We start from the raw sequence: 12592 nt of genomic DNA on the forward strand, positions 1-12592 counted from the left end.
TTTCAGTCGTGCTCTTTTTAAAACTGCAAATGATATTGTCACAGAAAAACTGGTACACAACCACTGTAGTGATTGCTTCACGACCTTGAAACAAGGATCGAGAACAGGTCTTGTTTTGAGAGGGCTATAATGTGGTAGTTTGAATTGTTAACGAGTGTCTTATATATAACACAGAGTGATACGTTTAATATTTGAGTGTTGTAATTCATCCAACCCTGTTCTCTAATATTTGTTGGCAGCGGCCAAAAATGTGTAATAATGTTATCCTGTTTTTTTTTTAATTTGTTTCTCTTGTGAAGATTGCAAATAATTATTGATATAATTTCGTATTACCGTAGTTTGGAAGAAAGTAGTTTATTTTTCTTCTTTAAAAGTTTAAAAAATTGGTAAAATATATTGTATATATTCTTTCTGATTCTTTTGAAATGTAAGACATAAGTTATTACCAGTTCAAAAATATCACAGAATGTTGAATGCTAGTAAGTAAAAAGTAATTTACTTTATTGATAAAAAATGTAGTAAACCGAAAAGGTTGTTTAATGTAACATTATTATTACATTTCTTAAGTTTTTTTAAGTTCAATGACTTCGTTTATAGATACTGCCATCTCGTGGGGGGGCGAAATATTTTTACCATTTGGTGCATGCGCAATTATGTTGTTTGCTTCAATGGTGAGCCTATTGGTTAAGATCAGTAGTCAGTACTAGAGTTAGATTATATTTGACGCGAATTCCTGTTAATTGATTGTATTTGATAATAAGTTATTATATTTTCTGAGAATGTAATAATACACGAGCAGCATGTACACAGTGTGTAGTGTTAAAAAATTGGAGCAAATATATATGGTTTATTTAGTAACAACTAATATAGTGCCCTAAGTTAGTCAAAGTACCCGATTTTAGAAGTTAGACTACAAATTACAGTTTCGACCACACACGATCATACATATGCAGTGTCACTGAGTGTCAGTGCCAAATATTTGTGCCCAGCTCTGTTTTGAAATTAAATTTGGAGCTCGAATAATTCAGGTTTGGGAAATTTCAAACTTGATTTTTTTATCTTTTTATATGTAACATTACTTAAGCATGTACAACAACTTATTTTCATTAATGGCTGAGAAGGTTAAGACTGGCAGAGTATTTTAATACTTGATATAAATTACAAGTTAAAAAAAATATGTAATGGTACTAGTTTGATGTGTAGTTGTAAACTGTGAAATATCTGAGCAACTGTAAACTTGGAGTTCATTTTAGTAAATTTTATTCTTAGTGTCCCAGGCTATGCTTAATGAAGTTGTTCTTTTGAGTCTAATATATAACCCTACTCTGAAGGAGACAGGATTTTCAGTTTAAAATAGTTTGTTTGGTTATTGTATTATTTATTTACTATTCTAAAAGTATTTACAACAGTGAGTTATTATTTTACGATTGGTTACATTCATACATATATATCCAACATAGGCTGCTATCCATTAAAGTACTTTATACAGTTTTATTAGCTTGTAACTAACATATAGTAGTTATTACTCTTGTTATTGACAAATTGTGTGTAGTGATCTTAACTAATATTGAAATGTTCCAGTCTCTGGACTAGTTTCAATATTTCTTCTTAAATTATACTGAAATATTACTGTTAGTTACAAATTAGTTTATCTCTTAGAGAAAAGACTTGTATCACAAACATATGACAAACAGATATTTTTAATATTCATAATATATACAGTGCTATCTTTTTTTTCAGTACTTTTAAACTATGATGAAATAAAATTATCAGAAGGGTACTCATGTCAGAAATGTTGTGAACATTGAATTAAAAAAGTTATATCTGTTTTTTTTTCATTTTTTTTGGTTTTTAATTTAATTGTACCTTTGGAGTCTCTTTCTGATTTTGTAATCAATTTAACTTTGTACTTCACTCAAATATCTTGCACCTGATTTAATGTTGTTATAATAACAGTTTGTTCACTTTTATGCCAGGCCTATTCATACAAAAGCTTGTAGTAAAAAAATTGTTAGACTGCAAGAATTGTATCTACTGATCCAAGTGCTAACTGCTACTTATGGTATCAGTAGATTACACATATAAGTATTTCTGCTGTTAAAATGTTAATATTCATCAAAATATACAGAGTTGTAGTATTTTAATCAATTTACATTCTTATCTTACCACAAAAATTTTAATATATGGCCATTAAGATGTGCTTTTTTTAATGTTCTTTTAAACTTGAAAACCACCTTTGGCAATGCTTATGCTGTGAGTTTTCATTTGACATTTAAATATTTTAATTAGTCATCTCTGTTTATACACTTGTTAATAGCAGGATTACTTTATAACGTCCTTCCTTCAAAGTTTGAATTAGTCATTCATGTTTATTCACTTGTTAATAACAGGATGACTTTATAACATCCTTCAAAGTTTTAATTAGTCATCCATATTCATCCACTTGTCAATAGCAGGATGACTTTATAACATCCTTTTTTCAAAGTTTAAATTAGACATCAATCTTTTTTTAATATAAAAATATAACATTTTTATTAGAACAAAATAACATAAATAGTACTCTGAAAACTGGCTCTTAAAATTCAGTTTGATGCTGCAGCACAAGATGAATATTATGATTTTAAAATTTTGTAATATAAAACATACACAACGTGCATTTGTAAGAGTTCTACCTAGTTGGCCTTAAGTCTGTGTATGTAGTCTTTTTTTGTGTATATTTCTTTTTCTTTATAGTTATACAAAATATTATGACATAATTTTGCTAGTATAATTTAAAAAATATATTATAAAGTTGTGATATTTCTAGTTAGGGTATAAAACTAAGTACATTTCAATTCAGATTGAAAAAGTTGTTTTAAAAAATTCCTATTAAACAATATTTCCAATATTTGCATCTTCAGGGACATAAAACTTTAACCTATCAAATGGATGTACCCTGGATATAACTATATAGAGCTGACCATGGGAAAATATTGGCTTAACTAACTGGAACTCTAGTGGACGGACACTGGTTTTACCAAATTGTGTAAAATAAGGTCACTTATCTCTAGTACATTGAGCTTACGTAATAAATTATAAATTATTTCAAGTACTATAGGTAATATAAGGTTTACACACTGTTCTGGTTTTCTTAACCATCTCATATATTGTAGTATTAATTTTATTATTGCCAGAATTAATAGTGAAATAAAACTTACTGTTTAACTTAAGGTTGTAAACTTTGTGATTTGTTTTTTGAAAAATACAGAAGTGAAATTCTTTGCTAATGAAATACTTTCTAAGATCATGATTGAAACTTTAAAATATAACTTCTCACTACAGGTTTATAGATTTTCTAAATCTCAGTTTGCACTTAAAAGAGTTTAAGAGTGAATTTCTGTTAGTGGATATATAGGAAAAAGGCTTTTAGTGGGAATTTGTTACAGACCATCAGATGATACTGATGAAATTAGTGAAAACCTTTACAGAGAGATTAAGATTTCAGCTGTCAATGAAGTCGTAATTATGGGTGATTTTAATTTTATGCTTTTAGATTGAGAAATTTTAGAATCAAACCACGTGAGAAGTTTTTCTGAAACAGTTCATGATGGCGTTCTTCATCAGTAAATTAATGAACCTTCTAGAAACAATGTTAGTTTTATTGTTAATTTCAAATATAGAAATGATAGAGCAAAAATTAGAGAACATCTAGGTGCAAGTGATCATTGCTCTGTTAGGGTCAATATTTCGCTGCATATTGAAATTGGAATAATGATTTTTAATTACAAAATTAATAAAAGTAAATTTTGAAGAGATATGATGAGAATTATCTCTTATGAAATGGGCAACTGAGTTATGTGGACACACTGTTCAGAGGTGGAAAAATTTTAAAGAGTAAATTTTAAATATTTAAGGTAAACATATTCCTTATAGAAGGAAAAGTGTGGATGCAAATAAAAAACCAGGTTGGCTTACTGAGTATGAGAGATAAAATTAAAGTATAAGCAATTTAACACATTGGTTCCCAAGCCTGTTTTTCCTGATACTTTCCAGGGTCTCGCTAGTCATTGTACAATTATTTTTTTTTTTAGGAATAGTGTATATGCAGTCATTATGTTCCAGCTAATAACTGGCCCTTTAAAAAGAAAATAGAGCACGACTCACCAGTGGGTCGTGTTGGTCTTAGTGAAAGACTATCATGACTCACCTGTTGGCCATGTGGAAGCCAACGTGTTAAATTGGTTAGTATGATGGGAGATTTAGAAGATTGTAAAAGAGCAAGGAAGGCTGTGAAACAGGAAACTGGGGGATCAGAAAGAATTTGAGAAAAGGTTGACTAAAAATATAAAAATTAATAGTAAGGATTCTTTCAATACATTAAAGGTAAAATATTAGGATGGGGGTAGGGCTCTTGAGGAATGATAAAGGAAGATATTTGATGATTATCTGAAGGCTGGGTTATTAAATGGTGGTTTTCTTCAGTTTTTACTAATGAAGATTTAAGCAGAACTCGTATACTGAACAGTTGATAGATGAAAACAAGATGACTGCATTAATTCTGAACTGGGAAGTTTAAAGAACTATGAGACTCCTAGGCTAGATAATATTTCTTCAGGAGTTTTGAAGGAGGTTTTTGTAAACCCTTGAATAATGGGCAAGTTCCACAGGAATGGAATTTGGCTAATGTAACTACTATTTTTATGGGAGGCATTAAAAATCATCTCAATAATTATAGGCCCATTAGTCTTGCATCAGCTGTGGGAAAAGTTTTAGTAAGTCTGGTAAAGGATGCTTTGCGAAGCCATTTCACAAAGTTTAGAACTTTATTGGATATACAGACAACATGTTTTTCCTTGGGGAAAAATTTGCCTTACAATATTTTGATATTCTTAAAAAAGGTTATTGCTTATGTAGGTGAGGATAAGGGTGTCAATTTGGTGAATCTTGATTTGCAGAAAGCATTTAACAAGGTGCCACATAAAAGGTTTGTGAAAACATCTCTGTAGGTATTGGAGACAAATCAGCAAATAGGATAAAAAGAATGGCTGGATGGAAGAAAGCAGAGGGTTGTTAAAAATGAATTCATTCAAACTGGATTAACCTTTTCTTAATGGGTCATGGGTCAAAGGCCATGTCATCTCATTTGTTGACTTGCATTCAAAATTTTATTGAACAACTGTTTATTGAATTTACATCATTAGGTTTGGAATCATATATATATTATATATTATAATTCAAATTTTAGTGTTATATGAGTTAATTTTTCAATTTAAAAGTAAATATTAAAAAAAACACCTAAATATAGATTTTTAGTAAGTTGTGGTATGTTGAATGCAACACTGTTTAAAATTAGATATTTGTTATTTCAAAATACTAAGGATATAGTTTTGTACAAATTAGGAACTTAAATTACTAATATTGATAAGCTAGTATATAAAATAAAAACCTTGTATCTTTTTATTTGACTATGATATGGCCTATGCACTGAATCAAACCTGGTGATTTCATTCAACTTTTTCCATTTTATGAAATAGTCTCTTATATGCTCCTACTACAATATATGATGTAAATAGCTAACCAACAGCTTAGAATGTCCAGAGTTGTTTTCTTAGTCTTTTTAATCTGTGTAAAGGCTACTACAATCTTTCGAACCAAGATTTTGTGAAGGTAGGTTGTGTCTTTAGTCTGCTTGAACTTCATACGTTTTAAAAATCTAAATACATTTTAGCTGCTAAGCTTAATAAATTGTAGCAAAATTATGTGGTATCAGTAGAGTTATTTATGATTTTTTGATTACTAAACCATATATATATACCTAAAACTTTTGATGTCCTCCACATGTGAAATTTTAAAAGGCTTAGCAAGCTATTGTCCAGTAGTGACTGAGTTCAAAGGCCAAAGTGTGAAGAGATAATTATTTGCTTTACTTCTTGATTTATTGCTTTATATTTTAAGAAAAATAATTTTAATAATTTATTTCTAAATAGTAACAATGTATATATATATCTATATATATAACTAATGTATAATAATTAACATGTGACTATATAACAAAATACTAGTCTACAAGAACACAGCCAAGACAGGGTAGATTAAAGGTCAGTTTTACATTACTGGCTACATAACATGAGTGTATGTGCAATGTGTATGTGCAAGTTATATAATGTTAGTTAAGCATGACTGGAAGGTCAACATAAGAAATAATGAATACATACACACACACACACGCACAAATATATAACATTATGAGACTTAAGTTACTACGACTAAACATTTGTATTTCCATATTATAATATTTAGTAATTCTAGCACAAAACATGTATTTGTGTTTTCTAATTTTTTATGATGGTTACAAGGTTGGTCAAGTGATGAGACCCCACATAGTTAGTATACAAAATGACAAAATATAAAGTATTACTGAAAACAAACATTCAAAATGTATTTAGGAGGTTTTGTGGATTATGCAAATACTGTTTTAGGTTTTTTGGACAAAATAGTTTTTTTTTAACTATAATATGAAATCACTTTGCATTCAGACTAGAAATGGAACAGACCATTTCAATAAACAAATCTTTAATAAAAATATTTCTCTAAAAAAATCAGATTTTTTGTGTACTAAACAACTTGGAATATTTACTAAATGTATAGCACATTTTGTGAAGATACACACGTAGCAAATGTTATAGTGCAAATATTAATGCATACAAATATCTAGATAAACTTGTATATATTATACTGAGCCTGTTGTTACTGGGTTAATGTTGCAAGTGGTGTCTTTCAGGGCTCAGTATTAGGACCTTTTTTTTCCTTTTTGATTTACATCAATATTATAAATGAAGGAATGGTCAATAAATTACTTAAATTTACAGGCGATATTAAGTTCTTGGGTGAGAAGATGCTGCTGATTTACAAAAGGACTTAGGTCATTTAATGAGTTGGTGAAATAAATGGCAAATAGATTTTAATTATAATAAATGAAAGATAATGTATGTGGGTTATCATAATTTGAATTTTTAATGTAATTTGGATGAGAATAACCTTAACAGTATCATGAATAGAAAGGAATCTTTGTGTAACATGTAATCAGTGTCTTAATCCATTGAAGTAGAGTTCTGTTGCTAGTGTTAGGTTGTATTGAATGCAGTTATAAAGAGGCAATAATACTGTTGTGTGGGTTACTTGTTAGGCCACATTTGGAGTATCGTATTCAGTCTTGGGATTCTTACAAGGACATTGAATTGTTGGAAAGGGTTCAGAGAATAGTTATTAGAATGATGCCTGAGATTGAAGATTTCTCATATGGGGTAGAGGCTGAAGTCTCTTGTTTTCTCTTGAAATTAATAGGGTATGTGACTAAGATGTTTAAGATCGTAAAGGGAATTGATAGTGTTGATGCATCATCATTTTTTATTGTACTTAACAGTGGGAATAGTAGGACTAGGGAACACAAGTATAAATTTTGGTAGGATAGGAGTCATTTTCAGCTAAAATAGTTTTATATATCTACCAGGATGGTTGGCTTTTAGAATATGTTGCATTCAAATGTTGTGTGGGTAGTAAATTTAAGTGAGTTAAGAGAAACTTGATGACTATATTTTAGTTTAGTTTAGAGGGTGGGACAGCCTAAATGGACCAATAGGTCCCATAGTGTTCCAAAGCATTGTTATGCTATAAGAATTTTTGCCCCCTTTTACACATTTTGGTCTCAAGTCATGTCTATGACAATTGTAATTAAATATACAAAGCAGAAAAATAGCATTCAGTTATTGAATTAGAAATTTTGTTTTTAAATAAATTACAATTGCAATGATGCCATTTTCAACAAGTTCAATATGGTTATATCAGTAATAACATGTTAAATTTTAAAATATCAAAACTTGCATTATTTGAATCAAAATTGTTTGTGAGGGTGGTATTGTGTGATCAACTATCTCAAAAATGCATAATTGTAAACCATATCAAATAAATTCTTACTGTTATTGTGTATGGTAGAAACTAAAAATATGATGAATATTTTTCGATTTAGGATATTTATTCACAACTGTATTTATTGTTAATAGTTTTATTTTCAAATTGTGCAATTTGTCAAGTGACACCGTAAAACCTGACTAAACATACTTTGTTGATTAATTGACAGGTCATGTTATTAATTTTTAGAAGCTTAATAAACTGTTTAATAATCACTTTTTTAATAATTTGAATATGTGCCTTTATTTTGCAGTCCTACAAATCAGATAAAATTTACTTAACAGTTTTTTAACAATGTGAAAATGTATGGCATTCCTTTTCAGTGTTCTGACTAGTGGAATTAATGAGTTAAAAATATAAGCATAAATACTAGAGACTTGAGTGGATCTCAGGTTTAGGTGTGGATTTATGATTGTTATATTTTGGAAATGATTCTTCTGTTTATTGGTTTAGTGCAGTGTTTCATTGCTCTTTTGCTTATGGTTTGGTAATACAGAGTGATTATGATGACATAGATAAGTATTCCTGACATTTTTGATATTGCTTCACTTTGAGACTAGTTGATAGCTACAATACTTGATAAGTGCAAAACTGTGTGAAAATCACTGTGATAAGAAAATAAAATGACAAAATAGAAACTTGCTACCTTATCAGTTTAATACAGCTTTAGATATCAATGTGCATTTTTTGTGTACATCCAGTTACAGCTTTTTATCCTCATTGTACCACATTTCAGATTGATGCAGTGTTTCAGTATTGTGTAATCCCCCCATCATATGTGTATAGTGAGAATTCATATGTTAAATATTACATGATTCTCGCAGGTCAGAGGCCACTGGGAGAGATAAAAGAATTTGAAGATTATATAATAACACTATTTCAATCATACTTGTTTTGCTCAGTTCAAGGCTCATCAAGCTGGCTCGGGTTAGATAGAGAATTTATTGCCTTTTCTAATGACAAATATGATTAATGATAATCATGCTTCACCAGCTTGGGAAATGTATTCACATCATTGTAATAATTGGCTAATATAGTTTTTCAACAACTACTGTATATTTGTGTCTTGACTAGTCTGATGAACTCCAGATTGAACAAAGTGTGTGTTGGAAGTAGATGTGACAGATATGGTATGGTTAAAATACTCTTGCTATACACTCTTCTAATTCTTGAAATGACTGAGTGAAGCATATAATGTTAAATATAATAGTCTTTATACTAATGTCTTATGACAAGTAATTACAATTGTTTTATCAAATTTCATACCACAACCAAAGTCAGTGAATTTCATGTGATAGTGTTTCTTCAGGGTTATCATTAGTGCCAGAAAAATCATGTATGGGTTACTTCTGTTGTGTTAAGCATAACCAATAGGCATACCTTAAGCATAATCATTGTTTTCTGTAGATAATTTTTTTGTTTTCTGTTGATTGTTAAGGAGTATAAAGGCAGCTATAATATTACATCAGGCTTCAATATATCCCAGGTTCTGGGTCAACATAATGACTAAGAAATTTATTGTGGTATTTGCTATTTTCTTCTATTTTATTTGTGTGTAGAGCTGTGATAAATAGAACTCTAATGTAGAGCAGTTTGATTCAGGGTTCACAGAATACAAAAATAGTTCTGTGATTTTAATGGCAGATTCAGCTATTTATCTTTTTTTCACAAATGAAGTTTTTTGGTTGCACAACAAGTTACTAATTTCATTTCATTTTTATTTTCTATCAATTTAATCAATCAGTGTGCTTAGGCTCAGGTGTGACTAAAGGCAGTTAGTTCAGACAGTAGTATCAAGTGGTTGTTGATATCATGTGATCACTAGGATGCACTCGTTGCTCTGAAAGTAAATAATATATACTGGTGCCTTGATTATTTCCATTGGGCTAGGGAAAGTAAAAAATCATGGATAACAGAAACAGGAGATAGTCGAGGTACTAGTGTATCTCATTAGTTATCACATTGCTTGATCTAAGTAAAAATTTTAAATATATTTAAGCTTCTCATTGTAAATTCTTTTTACTGTTATTTAGTCGTATTATCAGGAAAAGTTGTAAAAGTCGTCACAGTTATAATTATGAAAGCTAGAGGTCAGTTGATTAAGCTTGATTTATCCAAATTTCATGAGTTACCCAAGTCTAATTCCACTTTTTCTACTATATTACCTCCTCTTTGATTGGCTGTTCTAGTTTTAGTTGAATAAATAACACAGGTGAAAGTAGTTCCTAAAGTTTTGTACTTTTTCTGCGAAAGATACAGAAGTGCATTCTCACCCCGTCATTACTTGTGAAAAATGAGTCACAAGTTAGTGCAAATCTGTGCTTGAAAACTATTATAAAAAAGCCTTTGTTAAAAGAGACTGAAGGTACTAATTGTCTGTAGTGAAGAAACACACATAACTGGACAACACTCCAATAGCACAGAACAGCAGATAACAATTGAAGTTGAGTGAACTCTTTAAGAAATCTTAAGTGTAGTTTGTGTGTTTTTCTATACTCTGTTTTTAATCACTTATCAAATAAAGTTAACCAAGCCACATATATTTTTATTTCTGTTATAAAAACTAAACATAACAGAGGCAAAACTAAGTTTAAACCAGATGACTAATGATTTGAATGCATACCATATCTTGCATGCAAAAATCTTAGGTAACATTCAACACCTGAACTTTTGCAACCAAAATTAATTTCTGAGTAACAATTTCTCTAAAACATATACACTACTATCTACAGTTGTAATGGCACAATTATTTTGAGAAAATTTGGAGAAAACACTGGATAGTTAAGGATTGAGGATGATCAAGGCAATAGTGTAGCCCTTATTTCCCAGTATAAACAGTTGCGAAGGTTAGGCACACCTGGTTCCTGGATTTGAAAATATTTGTCAAGGCCAGTATTACATAAATTGTAGCTAGGTTCCTTCTTGAACTGAGTGTATGAACTCAAGAAAAGACTGTTTCATCTCTCTAAACCTAGGCCATAAAAATTATTCTACTATAGACTAAAATACTTTAACAAATTACTATTAAGAGATAAACTATTTTCATTAAATAAGTTATTTTGATCTTACAAAATTTGGTCTGGTGGTTAAGGCACTTGACTCGTAATCTGAGGGTTGTGGGTTCGAATACCTGTCATACCAAACATGCTCACTCTTTCAGCTGTAGGGGCATTATAATGTGATGGTCAATCCCACTATTTGTTGGTAAGAGAGTAGCCCAAGAGTTGGCAGTGGGTGATGATGATAAACTGCCTTCCCTCTATTCTTACACTGCTAAATTAGGGACGGCTAGCACAGATAGCCCTCGTGTAGCTTTGCATGAATTTCAAAAACAAACATCTTACAAATTTTAACAGATTAGTAAACAATTCCCTTATCGTTAGTCATAGAAAGAGTACGTGATGATCTGGATATATTTCATCGTTGATATATTTCTGTAGAAAATATTTAAATCTCATCAAAATGAACAGCTTGGTCATTCAGGTAAATCCTGTACATTCAAAAATAAAGCAGTTCCATCCAGTTTTGTTGAGCTTTTATATGTACCTGTATTTAATATATTTATTCAATTCAAAAACTATTATGAGAGTTATATAAAAGAATTGTTTTAATTCATCATAAAACAAAATATACATAGCTACAAATTACCTGTAACACATACTGCATTGTATTGTCATAATGTTGTGTAATTGTCCTATACATCATAGTACAGTTTAAGTTAGGGTTGTGTACAGGTAATATCTTCAAGAGACAGGTAGAACATTAACAGTGATAGTGTGTGTGTGTTTTCTTATAGCAAAACACATCAGGCTATCTGCCGAGTTCACTGAGGGGAATAGCACCCCTGATTTTAGCATTGCAAATCTGTAGACTTACCATTGTACTGGGAGGGACCACAGTGACAGTTAAGGAGAACCTTTATAAAGCAGAATATGAATGGCAATATGTAATATCACTATTTGAAGATATGTTTTGAAAAAATTAATTAAAATGTAGAATGTTTCATTTAGACTAACAAATAGTGACATGGGCAAGGGATTTCAAGAATGTGACATGAATCTATAGAAAGAGATGAACTTATGCCAGTGAATAAATTCTGCTTACCTCTCAATATATAATTTGATGCATCAGTTATTTGAATAATATATTAGAAATATTTTCTAATTTCAGGACTACTAACACTTAATCTTTGAATGTTAGACTTGCAAATCATGTTTGACTCAAGTTAGTAGCTTTTTATAATAATGCTTTGTAGTTGGACTAACTAGATTCAGGTCATATTCAGCATCACATTGATCCAGGAAATATACCAGATACACCATTTTGTTTCATTAGATAAGAAATTTTATGGGGAGCATGCCCTTGGATCTCCCTTTAAGGCCAACAGATTCTTTGCTCAAAATTCTAATTTTTTTTTTAATCTCATTGAAATGGATTTCTAAAAGGTGGTAACTCTGTATTTGTCAAGCAATAAATAAGATGGGAATTAATAAAGGCTGAAGGTAAAGATGAGCATATGCAGATTGAATTTATTGGCTTTCTGACTATGTTATACTCTTAGGATTGAGATATTAATTATCATTAACTTCTGTAGTGCTAGTATATTTGAGTACAAGCAACATGTTTATTATTGTCTAGAATTATT

At 30.2% G+C, this 12592-nt stretch overlaps 1 protein-coding gene across 3 annotated transcripts in view; it reads left to right on the plus strand.

Annotated features, from left to right (window-relative positions):
• Positions 1-617: 617 nt before the first annotated feature.
• Positions 618-12592, plus strand: part of Sos (Son of sevenless guanine nucleotide exchange factor) — a 109486-nt gene continuing 97511 nt past the window's right edge. For 2 of the 3 annotated variants that reach the window (XM_076497904.1, XM_076497906.1), the window contains exon 1: positions 656-1028. The gene's annotated coding sequence lies outside the window, so the exon portion shown is untranslated. Of the gene's footprint in view, positions 1029-12592 lie in introns of all 3 variants that reach the window. The other variant, XM_076497905.1, reaches the window with a different exon arrangement.

The sequence above is a fragment of the Tachypleus tridentatus genome, chromosome 4 (assembly GCF_004210375.1).
Source record: "Tachypleus tridentatus isolate NWPU-2018 chromosome 4, ASM421037v1, whole genome shotgun sequence".
Classification (NCBI taxonomy): domain Eukaryota; kingdom Metazoa; phylum Arthropoda; class Merostomata; order Xiphosura; family Limulidae; genus Tachypleus; species Tachypleus tridentatus.